Genomic DNA, 15,236 nt, shown 5'->3' on the forward strand with positions numbered 1-15,236 from the left:
TACATGTTCGTACGCCGTGCACAAGAGGACTCCTAGCATCGATCACCTAGAGGTTCGTATTGAAACCCATGAGCCCGTTAAGATTCCACGCTCGTAAGGGGGTGGTCCTAAACGTGCGACTCTTGATGCAACCTTGGATCATTCAAAAGCGATAACAAATTATCTTGAGAATATCAACAAGGTTCTTCATCCCTAAAAGAAGATGTGCCTGTCAAAAGACAACGTTATACTTGAGGCATCACACAAACAAGCGATGGATTACTCCAATGAGCCGCACCATCAGGCTAGGGGTGTAAACAAATCACAAAAGGAGGGTGTCCGAGAAACCAGCTCTCACTCTTCATGCGGGAGAAACCAGCTCTCATTGTCCATGATATATCTGATGAGATCAGACTTTGTTTTGATCTCGAGAAGAGTAGTAATCTCACTTTGTTGAATTATTTACTTCTACGATTGTTTCCTTTGTGAATCAAGAGCATTGAACTTTCGTTCTGTCAACCGGATCTGATCTGGGGCGGTCCATGGATATAAAAGCATCCCCGACACATGTAAAGATCCAACGCAACCAGAAGACCGATAAACGATCTCTGTGTGTGTGTTTCTAGAGAGTTGTATTTTTTTTATTTTCATTGTGTAAGAAAGTCTTATAAAAAGACTAATTTTACTTTGAATCTGTAATCGATAAACGTGTAATAGATTCAACAATAAAAATAACTTTCGACGCAAACACTCAGCAAAGTGAGATATAACTCTTCTCAATATCAGATCTAGGTCTGAATATCGAGGAAACCAACAAACATTAAAGACACGAGATTTACGTTATTCGGCGAACTTGCCTACGTCCACAGGGAGGGGTGAAGGGAGATTCCACTATGAAGGAGAACATCGACGACTTACACAACCAGCAAGACTTCGATTTTACCCAAGAAAACTAACCTCTTTCTTGTACAATCGCTCCAAGTTCTCTATCTTTTCTCTCCTCAAGATCTCACCTTTTAGATCTGAACAAGTCTCTCTGCAGCCGCCTAAAACCTCAGTAAACCTTCCTAAGAAACCCTTCCTATTTACACCAAGGAAACAGGGCCAAAACAAGGCCCAAGTACCCGTTGTTCGGATCGCGCACGAGCTCGTGCGCGCGAGACACATCAAGTGTCTCGCACGGGCCGGAAAAGGTGTCTCGCGGGCGAGATACCTTTTGGTGTCTTGCCCGCGAGATACGTTTTGGTGTCTCGCGGCGCGCCGGCGCGCAGCTGTTCACAATATCTAATAAAATGAACAGGGTAGCACGCTGCTCTGTTTTTATTGTAAAAAAAAAAAATTATAACAAAGTATATCTTTAACTTAAAAGTTGAGGTAGTGGGTTTTTCCTTTTTTTTCTTTGTGGGTGGGTTGGGTTGTTGCGCTGGGGCTCGGTCATGTTTGCTGTTTGTGGATTAGCCTAGAGAGTGGATACAAGACGAACCGCCGTTTCAAGACCCAGGCTCACATTGCTGTTTGTGGATTAGCCTAGAGAGTGGATACAAGACGAACCGCCGTTTCAAGACCCAGGCTCACATTTGACGTGTAAGCACCTGCAAAGAGATCTAAACACCGAAAGATATTATCAAAGTGATACCTTGTGGGGCCGCTCTAAGGGTCACAAGCCCTATAAATGGAAAACCTGAGCACGTTACTTAGAGCGTTCATTGCAACATTTGCTACCTAGCTAGTCAATTGCATCTTTGATCATGGCTCGTGTGTTATGGGCCGGGTTTCTCCTCTTGCTCACTCTCATGCTATCGAGAGCCGTGACCGGGGGTCGCCTCATCAGAGAGGGTAGAGCACTGATTGAGAACGGTCTCGGTCGTAGTCCTCAGATGGGGTAATAACTATATATAAGATTTAGCTGTCTATTCTCGAATCAGTGCATTATATAGAGATTTTAGGGTGGGTAGTGCACTGGTTTGAAGTTATGGTATTTTATGTATGCATTACGTACTAACAGTGTGAGTATGGTATCAGATGGAACAGTTGGAACCATTTTCAGTGTGACATAGATGAGCAAATGATCAAGGAGACAGGTTGGCTTAGCTTTATTTAACTTTTGGTTTCAATAATTTCATATCTCACGTGTTGCCTCGTCAGCACAGACTGTACTTCTGCCCAATTATTGATTTTCTCCATTAAGAAATTTTCAATAATTGAGTACGTAGAGATTACATATATAGGACAAGGTAAACAACAAGCACTTCTTTGAATTTTAGGGAATTTTATGTTTGTAAGGATGCATAAAGTGAATATGTTATGTGCTCTTACTGACAAAAATATTTGATAATCGTTGGTGTCTGGAGGTAATAATGAGGGAATTATCCCTTTGTAATCGAGTAACACACAGCTATGAGAAAAATATAAATTAAAGAAAGTATTGTTTCTACACTAATAAATAAATAGACCCGAGGGCTGTCTTGTAGTGGATTTTCCAAGTTTATATACATAATATTTATTACTTTTAAAATTTTTATCTTTTAACTTTATGGCTGAGCAAATATAATTAAGGCTTTGAAAATAAATAGTATAAAGATTATATTTGATTTTTATTTTAATGAAAAAGGACATTTAATATTACGTGACAAAAAGTTAATTGGATTGTGGGGAGATACATTCTATTTTTTCCACAGGCTAGTAGCTGTATTTATTTGTTTTCTTAGTTTTTGTAATTCTTGATTTCATCATCAAGTTCGGTGTGATTAATTTACGTATTTGTTTTATTTTCCATTGTCACGAGTTTTATTTTGTCTTTTAGTTCTTGATCCAATGAATACAGCTGTTTGTGACAAATTTTACACATATAGGTCATTAATATCAACAGTTTGCGACTTCTTCAACAAGTTTGAGCATGTAACCATGGTATAAGCTAATATTAGTGGAAATTCATTTTATGTCGTCAAATCTATAAGAATACTTAATGTAATAAGTAGAAATCTGAAGATTGCAGTTTGTCAAAGTTGCTTTTCTCTAGAAATAAAACGCCAACTGTTGTCGCTGCCAATTTACTATATTAGCACAGAAGGCAATACCTTGACTATTGTAGCTTGCCAAAACATATTTGGACTGCCAAATTACTATATTTGGACCCGAGTAGGGTGGAAAAGTACTAATTCTTACTAAAGTCATAAGTCAAAACATATTTAACCATGAGCATGAGAGTAAATATCATCTCACATCTTTGATTAACCCAAAATTATACATTGAATTGAATGGATGAAAAACATTCTTATAAACTACTCGGATCCAATCATGTACAACTGCAACCAATACCATAACTTTATGGTTAACGGAGATTGTATCTCGACTTGGCACTTCACAGAGGAAGAGAGCTCCCCCCATAGAAGGGTGACAATGTGCTGTCCAAGAAAACCCTAACCCATACAAGACCATATTAGGCCAGAATCATATTTAACTTCATGCACACTCTACCTTGAGCTCTAACCCAAGCTAGTAGAGTTTTGGAACAAAAAGCAATGAATTAATTGGGCTAATTTACTAGAACCTGACTTTAACCCAAAATGATCTCTTAATTTAGCTATGAGTCCAAGCATATTTAATCATTTATTTATCTAATTATTCTTCCAATGGGTTATTATCTCTCTTCTCATGATCATTTTTCTAGTCCAAATCAACAGATTGTGAAGTAAATGGATGCATGCAGGACACTCGTAGCCCATAAATTAAAATGATTAATTGCCAATCCTTTTATGGGTCAGTGTCATGTGACCTTTTATGTATCACACAGAGTAAAAGAAGTACTAAAATGCATAACCAGTGCTAATGATTAGTAGACTCATTTCAGTGACGTAAGCTCAGATTTCTTCTTCATTTTTGGCTAACTTTCGGTTTCGATATGGCAATGCAGCTGATGCAATGGTGTCAACTGGCTTGGCATCTTTGGGATATCGCTATGTAAACTTAGGTATTTCCCACTAATATTCTTTTGACCATGGTTCCAAAAAATATAACATAATTACTTATACTGTTATTTAATTTCTTTTTTCTGTACTTTTTGACATGTCAGATGACTGTTGGGCAGAACAAGACCGAGATTCTGAGGTAAAGACACAAATTGTTGTCACATTTATATCTTCCCTATATTGTTCTTCTTTTTCCACCTGTTAACTCTGGATTCTGTTAGTTATGGATCCTTGGAATTTTTTGGAAATAAATTTGCATATAAGGCAGTGGAAGAAGTTACCAGTAGACTTGGCCATTTCCGTAGCCTCAGAGAGCATGGAAAATGTGACGAAGAGTTGAAAGCTTGTGTTACTACTGGCTTCAGCTTATTTTTCTTTGTTTTCTCACTCGATTTCGGGGAAATTAATATCACAATGAGTCCAATATCTAGCTGTCTTCCTTTGTTTTCAGTGTTTCTTTCTTATTGCAAATCCAAGAGATTTTTGTCTACTGAAAATAAATAGACTAGGGTTAATAAGTGGTTTAAGACGGTCTATATATGTCTGGATCGACAGATGTCAGGCCTATCATTAGCATATATGTTTATCAATTGTATATCCATTGATATGTTAGGTAATATGATATCATTTATAGTATTTCCCATGTCTATCATAATTTACAACGCAGCAAATTTTTCATGATTATCTGTCGGAAAATATCTTCATATCGAGAGCCGCTACTACCTGTTTATGATTATTTATCATGTCATTTTCACTTCCGTAAAATCTTTTAGTCATATTCTTAGCACTCTACTAGATGCATGTATATCCACCTACTCGATATATTCACCTATCAAATTGAGATGTTTACCATAATGCTAATTCGGTACTTATGCTTACATTATGGACCTCAGGGTAATTTGGTTGCCAAGAGATCCACTTTCCCTTCAGGTATAAAAGCTCTTGCAGATTACGTTCATGATAAAGGACTAAAGCTTGGAATTTACAGCGACGCTGGGTAACAGCTTAGTTTTACTCTTTTTCATTTGTTAATGAGTAAATTATAAAAAACATGAAGATTGGACGATTAGTATTACAATATTCATTGCCCTTTTTTAACTTCATCAAGCATTATTTGTCACCTGTAGAACAAAAAACACACAAATGATATATCTGAACTGTCCATGATAGCTATTAAATTCTTTGAGGAAGATTATATTACTACATTTATTAGTTTCCATTTGTAGAGGTATCTAATTATTGAACATTTTCCTTTAATTTTAGGACACTAACTTGCAGCAAAACAATGCCTGGGTCCCTCGGGCATGAAGACCAGGATGCAAAGACATTTGCCTCATGGGTATATCTTAGTGCCTTGGGTCTTTTCTGTGAAATATTGATTTAGCATAACTTTAATATATGTAATTTAAACCTATGAAGATTAACGGCTCAATCTGAATATCATTAATTTACATCCAGGAAGTTGATTACTTGAAGTATGATAACTGTAACAGTGATACTAACCCTAAAAATAGGTAACCATCTACATTCGGCCAGTATTTTTTATTCTCAATTTTAGCCAATAAAACTTAGTATCGTAAGTAATTCTGATCTCCATACTTGCGAGGTAAAAAAAAACAGATATCATAAGATGAGCAAAGCTCTCCAGAACTCTGGAAGGAACATTTTCTTCTCTCTATGTGAATGGTAAGTTCGAGCTTCTTCAAGCCAAATATCAGTTAACAAACTATTGCATCTTTTACTTTATTGAAAATCTAGACAAAAAATTGTTTACAATATGTAGGGGTCAAGAAGATCCAGCTACATAATTGGGAGAGGTATTAACTTTACATTCATAAAAAAGTTCGTGATGATTATCTTCTAATGTTGTTTACTAAATGACATATCTTACCATTGCTAGTATGACATCTCGAGCTGATGAGAATGACAAATGGGCACCTTATGCAAAACCTGGAGGATGGAATGGTAACAATTGAAGTCGATGATAAGTGATAACATTGAAGATAATTTTCTAACTTTTTTGAATTTTTTCAGACCCTGACATGCTAGAAGTAGGAAATGGAGGAATGACAACCGAAGAATATCGTTCACATTTCAGCATTTGGGCTTTGGCTAAGGTAAGAATCAGACCAACATGACACATTATTAGTAATATTGCAAAGAAAAAATATATATTTGCACATGTTTGAATTTTATGCAGGCTCCTCTGCTAATTGGTTGTGATGTTCGATCAATGGACAAGGCGACTCATGAAATACTAAGCAACTCAGAGGTCATTGCAGTTAACCAAGGTAGAAACATATCTATTTTTATCTCTAATTTTGCAGGGAACAAATTGAACTTAATTCAGGTAATGATCAATTTGTACTCGTGCAGATAAACTTGGAGTTCAAGGGAAGAAAATAAAATGGGATGGAGGGTTAGAAGTATACATCGATTGATTGGTTCTTGATACATAAGATTTTAATTAATTAAGCATTACAATTCAATGTTCATTATGTACTATTTTAGGTATGGGCTGGTCCTCTCAGTGGTGGGAGAGTAGCTGTTGTTCTCTGGAACAGACGAGGTTCAGAGACTTCTATCACTGCAAACTTTGAAGATATTGGCCTCAAATCATCGGATGCAGTTGAAGTTCGAGACCTTTGGGAGGTGATATTAATTGCTCAGAAAATTAGTTATTTCCTTTATTTATTCTCTGTAATGTAAGTTCTTCTGTTTTTTACAAATTTATGTTTATCAGCACTCGACTACATCAGTTCAAAGTCAGATTTCAGCGATGGTGGGTTCTCATGCGTGCAAGATGTATGTGTTGTCCCCAAAGTAGGCTATGAGATGTTGATGTTCGATGTCAAGCTATCATAATCAAGTGTACTCAGGGTTAAGTGTGTTAGTTTTGTGTGAGGGGAAAGAAAAATGTGGGAAAACTTTATGAACAAGAAAAAATAAAATAAAAGAGGTGTTCTGTTTCTCTTTATTTTTTGTTGCTCTTTTCTTTTTCAGTATTTTGCATCATGTTTTCTTATGACAACTGCTAGAAACTTGGTGGCAGTACACATAAAATTGTTTGAATGAGCCTATAGCCCATCAAACACTGTTAACGTATTTCAAATCATTGCTTGATTTCGCAAGGCATCAATAATTAACGAAATTTCAGAACTTGTTACCTCAGAACCTATTTGCTTTTAGGATTAATTACATTACAGTACCTTTACCTTGAAGTATAGTGTAATTACCTGTAGTCAGCATATTGACTGTGTTTTCTGATGTTTGTACGGTACAAGCTGAAAGCGAGAAAGAGTGAGGACTCAGCGCAAACTTCCCCAAATAAGCCCTGCTTGCTGCAGATAGTTAAAGATCATGAATTCCGGTATCGAGAGAAAGAAATGTCATAAATATTTACACTTAGACCTCTATAGCAGGCTTCATGGCCCGTCTGACCTTTCCATTGCATATTGCCAAAGGCAAACTGATCAGTCCTTTTAAATTAAACACACACATCAATTTTCTAGCTACAACTGTTGCATGTGAAAGCTAACAGCTGCAATTGAATGCAGAACTTGGGTATTCATTGCGAGATATGTGTTGGGAATTTTAGTTTCCCTGCCTACTGCGATCTGCACAACTTGAAAGCCAACCAACAATCAACAAGATATAAAACAACCACAATTAAGAATAAAGAACACCAAGATTTACGTGGTTTGGTCGACCAACTTCGACCTACGTTCACAAGCAACAATACGAGAACCACTATGTATCAGGGAGAACTACAAGAGGAACTACTCAACTCTCGTCTCTCAATCTCCCAACCTCATATACATAATCAACTCTCATATTATCTCCAAAGCCTTCTCCTTACAATTTTTTGAACGTACAAAGACTGTGAAACCCTCTTCCAATGATGTAATCTTTTGTACGGACAAAGACTACGAAACTCTTGCCTCTCGCACAATATTCTTGAATCAGACTACTCCTCTGCTAACCCCTAAATTACAAGAATATTGACCCTCTCTCTCTCTCTCTCTCTCTCTCTCTCTCTCTCTCTCTCTCTCTCTCTCTCTCTCTCTCTCTCTCTCTCTCTCTTCTGCCTGGTTTTTCCCCAACAATAGAATGATACATATAGAGAAACCAAAACCCTATCTTTAGCCTAACTTTCTAAATAGATAGGATTCACACTCCTAATCATGATGAAACTCAATCTTCTAACCATGATAGATCTCTAACCCTATCTAATTCTCATGAAGTTATACAAAGAATCAAAGGCACAATCCTAACTATCTCCACCTTAGATTTGATTCCCAAACTCCCTTGAAGATATATAATCGCCGTCTTAAAACTTTGTCTCACCTGCTAGAGTCTTCTATTTCTTTCACACTTTAAATCGAAGCACCTGCACTCCAACTGGGACGTCTCTATGACCCTCACTTTCATCTGTCTCGTTGTGGCACCTCCACCTCTCTTGTGCACACCAAGAGATTTTTGCCGCCTCTGACATTAGAAGCAAATCAATCCTGCTTCTCCTCACAAACTAAACTTGACATTAGCCTTCCCCAACTTGCTGTCATTGTACTCCACCTGTATCGCTCATCTCAAATCATCTCCTTCATTACTTGGCTTAGACCGAATATGAGCGCTCATCGTCTTCAAGTCCAATGTCACCATCTTCATCTCCCTGTGTGTCACTCGGTCATGCCCGCTTGCAAGCTTCACCTAATCTGACACTATCCTCCTCGAGTCTACACACCAACCACCTATTGCTCCTGCAATGGTTTTGAATAATTATATGCTAACAACTCTACTGCTATAATCATATCTGATTCTCTACACCAGTCTTATCCATCACATACTCTTTTACTATATCTGCCATCAGATTTGTCTTGCCGTTGAATTGTGGAATATCGAACTTCGGACCTGAAGAAGTCATCATCCTCTAAGCACAATCAAAATTTAAATCACTCACTATAGAGATTGAATTTTATAAAACTAACATCAAAAACAAACTTAGCACGTCAAAAAACCCTAGGAACAACTCCAGTATCACCAAAATTTGCCTCCAAATCCTCGATCAAAAGACAAATCAATCCGCACCGTCGGATTTGATTTTAATAGTTTGTAAGAAAATGCTCACCCACGTGAACACTGTTCCCGCTAATGCTACAGTATTTCCTACTACGGTACCTTTTTCTCTCTTTATGTTGATTCTTTTAACGCCGCCAATCTTCACTTTTTACGACGCCTATCTTGCGAACATGCTCCCGGATCCATCATTATCGCTCTGATACCACTTGCTGGGAATTTTTAGTCTCCCCGCCTACTGCGATCTACGCAACTTGGAAGCCAACCCATAATCAACAAGATATATAACAACCACAATAAAAAAGAAAGAACACCGAGATTTACGTGGTTCGTACGTCCACGGGCAACAATATGAGAAATCCACTATATATCAGGATGTAAGGACCATGAACTTTCGATACTAGTTAAAATAACTTTTTAGTATTTTAAAATATTTAATTATTATTTTTAAAAGAGTAATTATATTTTTCTCGATTTTTTAGATTTTTCTTTGATTTAAAGTCCAAGTTTTATATTTATTTAAATGATATTAATATATATTAATTTTAAATTATTTGTGTATTATGTTGAATTATTAATTACGTATTATTTGTGTAAATTATGGTATTATTTTAATTATTGCGTATCAGCCATCGTATTAGTATAACCGGTATGTTTTACTGTGTATATAATTATCCCATAATTATTTAATTTTAAATATAAATAAATATATTTTATTTATTAATTATTCCCGTTTAATTGTACAATATGTGTATATTTTGACTATTTCGTATCAACTGTTGTATTTACACAACATGTACGTTTTTATTTATAGATAATTATTTTTTAATTAGTTTAATTTTTAAGTACCCGTAATTATTTATTTTAATTATTTTCATTTAATTCCCTAACCCTAACCCTATATAATATATATATGGGCTTTTTGTCTTTAGGTCCAATAGTTTACCCCCCTTTATTTTTAAACCCAAGTAGTATTAGTTGTATCTCTAAGCCCAAATTTCTTTTTGTATTTATCTTTAAACCCAATTCCAAAATATAATACTCTTATATGTGGGTCCCCCTATATAAGAAAATTGGGTTTAAAGACAAATACAAAAAGAAATTTGGGCTTAGAGATACAACTAATACTACTTGGGTTTAAAAATAAAGGGAGGTAAACTATTGGACCTAAAGACAAAATAATATATATATATATTATATTATATATATATATATATATATATATATATATATATTATATATATATATATATATATATATATATATATATATATAATTATATATTACTATCCTCTCTCTTCTCCTCTTACTTGATTTTCATGCGCCCTCCTGCTTTTTCTTCTCTCCTCTCCTCCTCTCTAGCGTTTCTTTTCACGTCGCCTATTCTCTCTCACCCGACGCCCGGACCCGCCGCATATGCCGCGCCACCCCATCGGCCTGCCCTCACCCTAAAACCACCTCGTAGTGCCTCCCGGCGGCCTCCTCCCTCCGCCAGCCACAATCTGCAATCCTCCTCGTCGCACGACCAGCTCATCTCCCACCTTCTTCAATCCCCATGCCGTCAGCCTCCTCCATCAATGCCTCTGCCTCCCTCTCGTTCTCCGTCTCCCTTGACCGCGTCCCGTCGGCCTGACCCAGCCTCGCCACCGACGCGACCTCAACACCCTAGCTGTGCCGACAGCCCCAAATCCAACAGCCCTCTCTTTCCTATCGACTCCCAGCTCTTCCCGACCACCCCCGTCACCACCAGCTGCCCCGACGACCCTCCTCCAGCGCACCCACCAGCTTCCCACTGCCTGCGTACGATGCCCGTCGTTTAGGCCCCGCGAGCCCCTCACCTTCTTAACGCCCAGCCCGCCGCGCGTGCTCTGGCCTCCGGACACCGCCATGCCCCCCTGCTCACTGCGAATAGCGCAAGATTCTATTGCTCAGTTTGTTAATTACTACAATTTTATACTTGTTATGAATTATCTGCGTATAAATTTGTGTTAATTATATGTGTGAGATTGGCTGATGATTAATATTAAATAATTTATAGTAATATGATGATTAATATTTTCAGAAGAATTATAGTAAATTATAAGAATTTATTCAGCAAAAGAATTATATTTTTGATAATTATGATGATTTAAAATAATTTATTTTGAAAAAGAATTATTTATTTTGGATTTAAATTAAATTATGATTTTATGTTGGTAGTTGTAGACTATGACATTTCATGTGCAAAATAATCACAGTTTTTAATTTTATTTTTAACTGTAGTCATATTAGATATTATTTAGTTGCAGATAATTTTTATGAGTAGTTTTGAGATTTGGATAATAAGATAATGATGAAACTGGACTGTATGCATATTTTTACTGATTCATGATTACATTTCATGCTTTGTGATATTTTTACTGTATTTGAAATATTTGCTTTTATTATTCCTGGTTGTGTTGAGAACTTTAGTAGTTCATGACTTAGTGGCCTCGTACGTCATGGACAGACCTAGTTACATGTGTGGGTGTGTTGACTGAATTTAGGTTGTGAACCCGTGTTTCAATGAGGATTATGGTTGACTTAGAAAAACGAGAAGAGTTGGGATGGGGAAGTCATTGTTCATGTGTTCGGATATGACTGTTGATGTATCTTCCAGGCTCGCACCAGCGGTTGGTGTCGCCACAGGGGTTGGTTTGTAGAGCTAAAGTGAAGTGTGTACATCACCTTAGTCAGTGGGAATTTGATTCGTCACCCGAGTTTTGCTTGAGTTCGGACCAGGCAGAAAATGGTTTACATGTAGTCCTCTGGCCGCATGTGTAGCGGGATTGGATGCACGTAGGAGATTTGTGATTAGCTTTATGTTTATCAGGTTTTAGTAGTGAATTTGCATGTTGATTTGGTTGGATTTCCAGTTACACGTACTTTTGTAATTTTTGTTATCGTATCGTTTTCTATTTGGGTTTTCTTTCACTCTATTTGTTTGTGGAATCTTGGCGTGTGCCATGCACGTTGATGTACACCTTTTTTTTGTGTACGTCAAACTTAGAGGAAGAACAGGTTCAGCTGGGCGATCGTCAGGAGCAAGAGGATTCTCAGCAGGAGTGCCTTGTAGATAGAGTTGAAGAATAGATCGAAGTTTAGTTTCTCGTCTTATTTGATGATCCTAGTTGTTTTTGTAGTCTTTTCCCTTCTATTTATGTTGAACAATGTATTTCATATTTCTTCAGTTGTTCAATTTTGTATAAGGGCGTGTTGAAACGAATATTTTTATGTCTCGGATGTTATCCCACTTGTGATATGGATTATTTTGTTCTGAGTTTGTCTATTATATTCTTGCTAACTGTGATCGGGGACCTGTGACTTTGCATTGTTTATTTCTTGATGCTTAGCGTATTAGATTGAGTAGAAGGGTCTAGTACTTATTTCTCCCCAGTCTAATACGTCGCGGGCTTGTTTACATTCCGATTCCCCGGTATTTTGGGAAGCGGGGCGTGACACAGGGATAACTATAAGAGGAACCACTCAACTCTCGTCTCTCAATCTCTCAATCTCACATACATAATCAACTCTCATATTATCTCCAAAGCCCTCTCAATGATGTAATCTTTTGCACGGACAAAGACTACAAAACTCTCGCCTCTTGCACAATATTTTTGAATCAAGCTACGTCCTCTGCTAACCCTAAATTACAAAAATATTGGTTCTCTCTCTTCTGCTTGGTTTGTCCCCCAACAATAGAATGATATATATAGGGAAACCAAAACCCTATCTCTAGCCTAACTTCCTCATTAGAATATGATTCAAACTCCTAATTATGATGAAACTCAATCTCCTAATCATGATAGATCTCTAACCCTATCTAATTCTCTTAAAGTTATATAAAGAATCAAATGCACAATCCTAACAATATGATGGCAACTAAAATCTGTTACTGTGAAATTGGGTTTAGCCTCCCCTGAAGTCTCACCATCCAATACAAAACTAATTCAAAGTATGCAACTGGAAGCCGAATTTGAGTCAAATATCTCGCTGTCAGCTGTTACGCTATCATCGATTACATGTTCCCACAAATTAAATCAATAACCCCACTGCCATGGCTAATGAAACATAGACCCTTTTATGTTCAGAAGAGTATTCGTTAATCAACTCTGTCAGTTGATGTATTAGCACTCAAAGCCCAATCACGGGTCAATTAAACTCCCAATGCAACATCGCATGTGCCAAAAAAAGGAAAAAAAGAAAAAAATAAAAATAGGAAGAAAAAAATCTATTCTTGATAGGGATCAGGAAGACATATTAGATATGATTTTACCTATTAGATAATTTCTTTAAAGGATCTTTAGATGTGTTTGGATTAGATTTCAGTTTTAATCTTATCTTTAGGATCTGTTAGGCAAAATTGTTAGCTTGGAAATTATTCAGTATTATCTATAGGATTAGCTTTCCTTTTTTTTATAAATATATGTAATCTCTCATGAACAAGCAAACGACGATTTATGAACTTTGAGAAATGATACTTTTTGTGAGAGGAATTTTGGCATGTGAGCTATCATTTATTTGTATGTGAGTTGCAATTCCATCCAAGGCACGTGAGTTGCCATCCATCCATCCATCTTATTGTTAGGTCTCATGTTATGAGCCTATTGTCTAATCTAGTTTTGATGATTAACAAACAATTCCTAATATCGTGTGTCGAGTGTTTGCATTTGTTTTGATAGGTAATCTATACAAATATCCTATGTTGGAGGTTGGACGGAATTGAGCACAAACGACGATATCTAAAGAAGGTTGGAAGGATAACGGAATGAAGCGATGATGAATTCAAGTCAAGTACAAGATCAAGGTTCATCTGCAACTAAGACGAGCATATTGAAGATCAATTACTTGGGTATATTGTTTCTAGTTTAGGTCTTCTACAGTGTGTTATACTTTAAAGCTCAAATATTACACACATACACGTTTTTATTTTATAGCTTTCAAGTTTAAATAAATATGAAACAAATAGTTGTATTTATATAAATACATACTAGTTTCATATTTATCATTTTATGTTTTTGAAAATAATGTGTTTAACCGTATAAATATGAAACTAATAGATATACTTATATACATATATATTCATTTCATATTTGTCATATTTATCTAGAAATAATATGTTTATAGATTAAATACTTGTTTACACTATTTTATATCTTTTCTCAAGTCTATTAATCTATTAAAAAGTGTTTCAAAGCTTGTTTGGAAGAATTTCATCAAAAACCAAGTGTTTTACGATTTCATATTATTGAACAGTTTACAAAATAAATAAGTTTTCATAAATGGGATATGTAATTTGAGAAATTATTTTTCTAAAATGTTTTATTACATGTTTATAAACATTTCCAAAAATTTTATAATTTCTGGAGTTGATTTACTATGTTAAATTAATTTTACAAAATTAAGTGTTTCAGTAGTTTTTCAGAATCTGGAATATCTATTTTAAGACAGTAATTTCTCACAAATATTAAGTGATATTTCTGAAATTCTTTCTCTAACATATTTATCTATATGTGTAGAAACGTTTCTCAATATTTCATAATTTTTACATTTGATTTACTATTTTTATTTAATTGTATAAATCTAGCTACGCAAAATTTTAGAAACTGCTAAAATCTGCCAACGGTCACCTTATCGGTCGACCGATGACGTCATCAGTCGATTGACGGGTGTTTTTCACCCAACGGCTAGTTTTTGGCAGGTGTTATTTTTGGGCTATATATACCCCTTTTGCCTAGAGTCAAAGATCCTCACTTTGATTTATTGCTAATCTAGTTTGTGATATTTCATCTTGCATACATAATATATCATGGATATGCATGGTACACCTAACCTAGGTTATGTCATTAATATTGCTCCTAGACTCGATAATTTCCTTTATGCTCAATGGTGTGTTAGATTTAAACTATTTGTTAAATCTAAACATTTTGATTTATAAAAAATAATTGATGATGCTTATATTGTACCCACTTTGGAGAAATCCAAGTGGAGTAATAATGATAAAAAGATGTTTACCACGAACAAGGTATTGTTAGAATTTTTCCTAAATGCCTTTAATTCATCTATATCTAACAAGTTTGCTCATTTTGATAGTGCTTACAAATTGTGGATATTTATAGAAGCACATCAAGAAAACTTGGAGGAGATCTGACGTGTTTTGGCTGATTCCACTTCAAGTGATATTGGAGCTTCATC

General features: G+C 35.9%; 1 pseudogene; it reads left to right on the forward strand.

The window, feature by feature from the left end:
• LOC109826211 lies at positions 1,694 to 6,924 on the forward strand (annotated as a pseudogene).

The sequence above is a fragment of the Asparagus officinalis genome, chromosome 10 (assembly GCF_001876935.1).
Source record: "Asparagus officinalis chromosome 10, Aspof.V1, whole genome shotgun sequence".
Lineage (NCBI taxonomy): Eukaryota > Viridiplantae > Streptophyta > Magnoliopsida > Asparagales > Asparagaceae > Asparagus > Asparagus officinalis.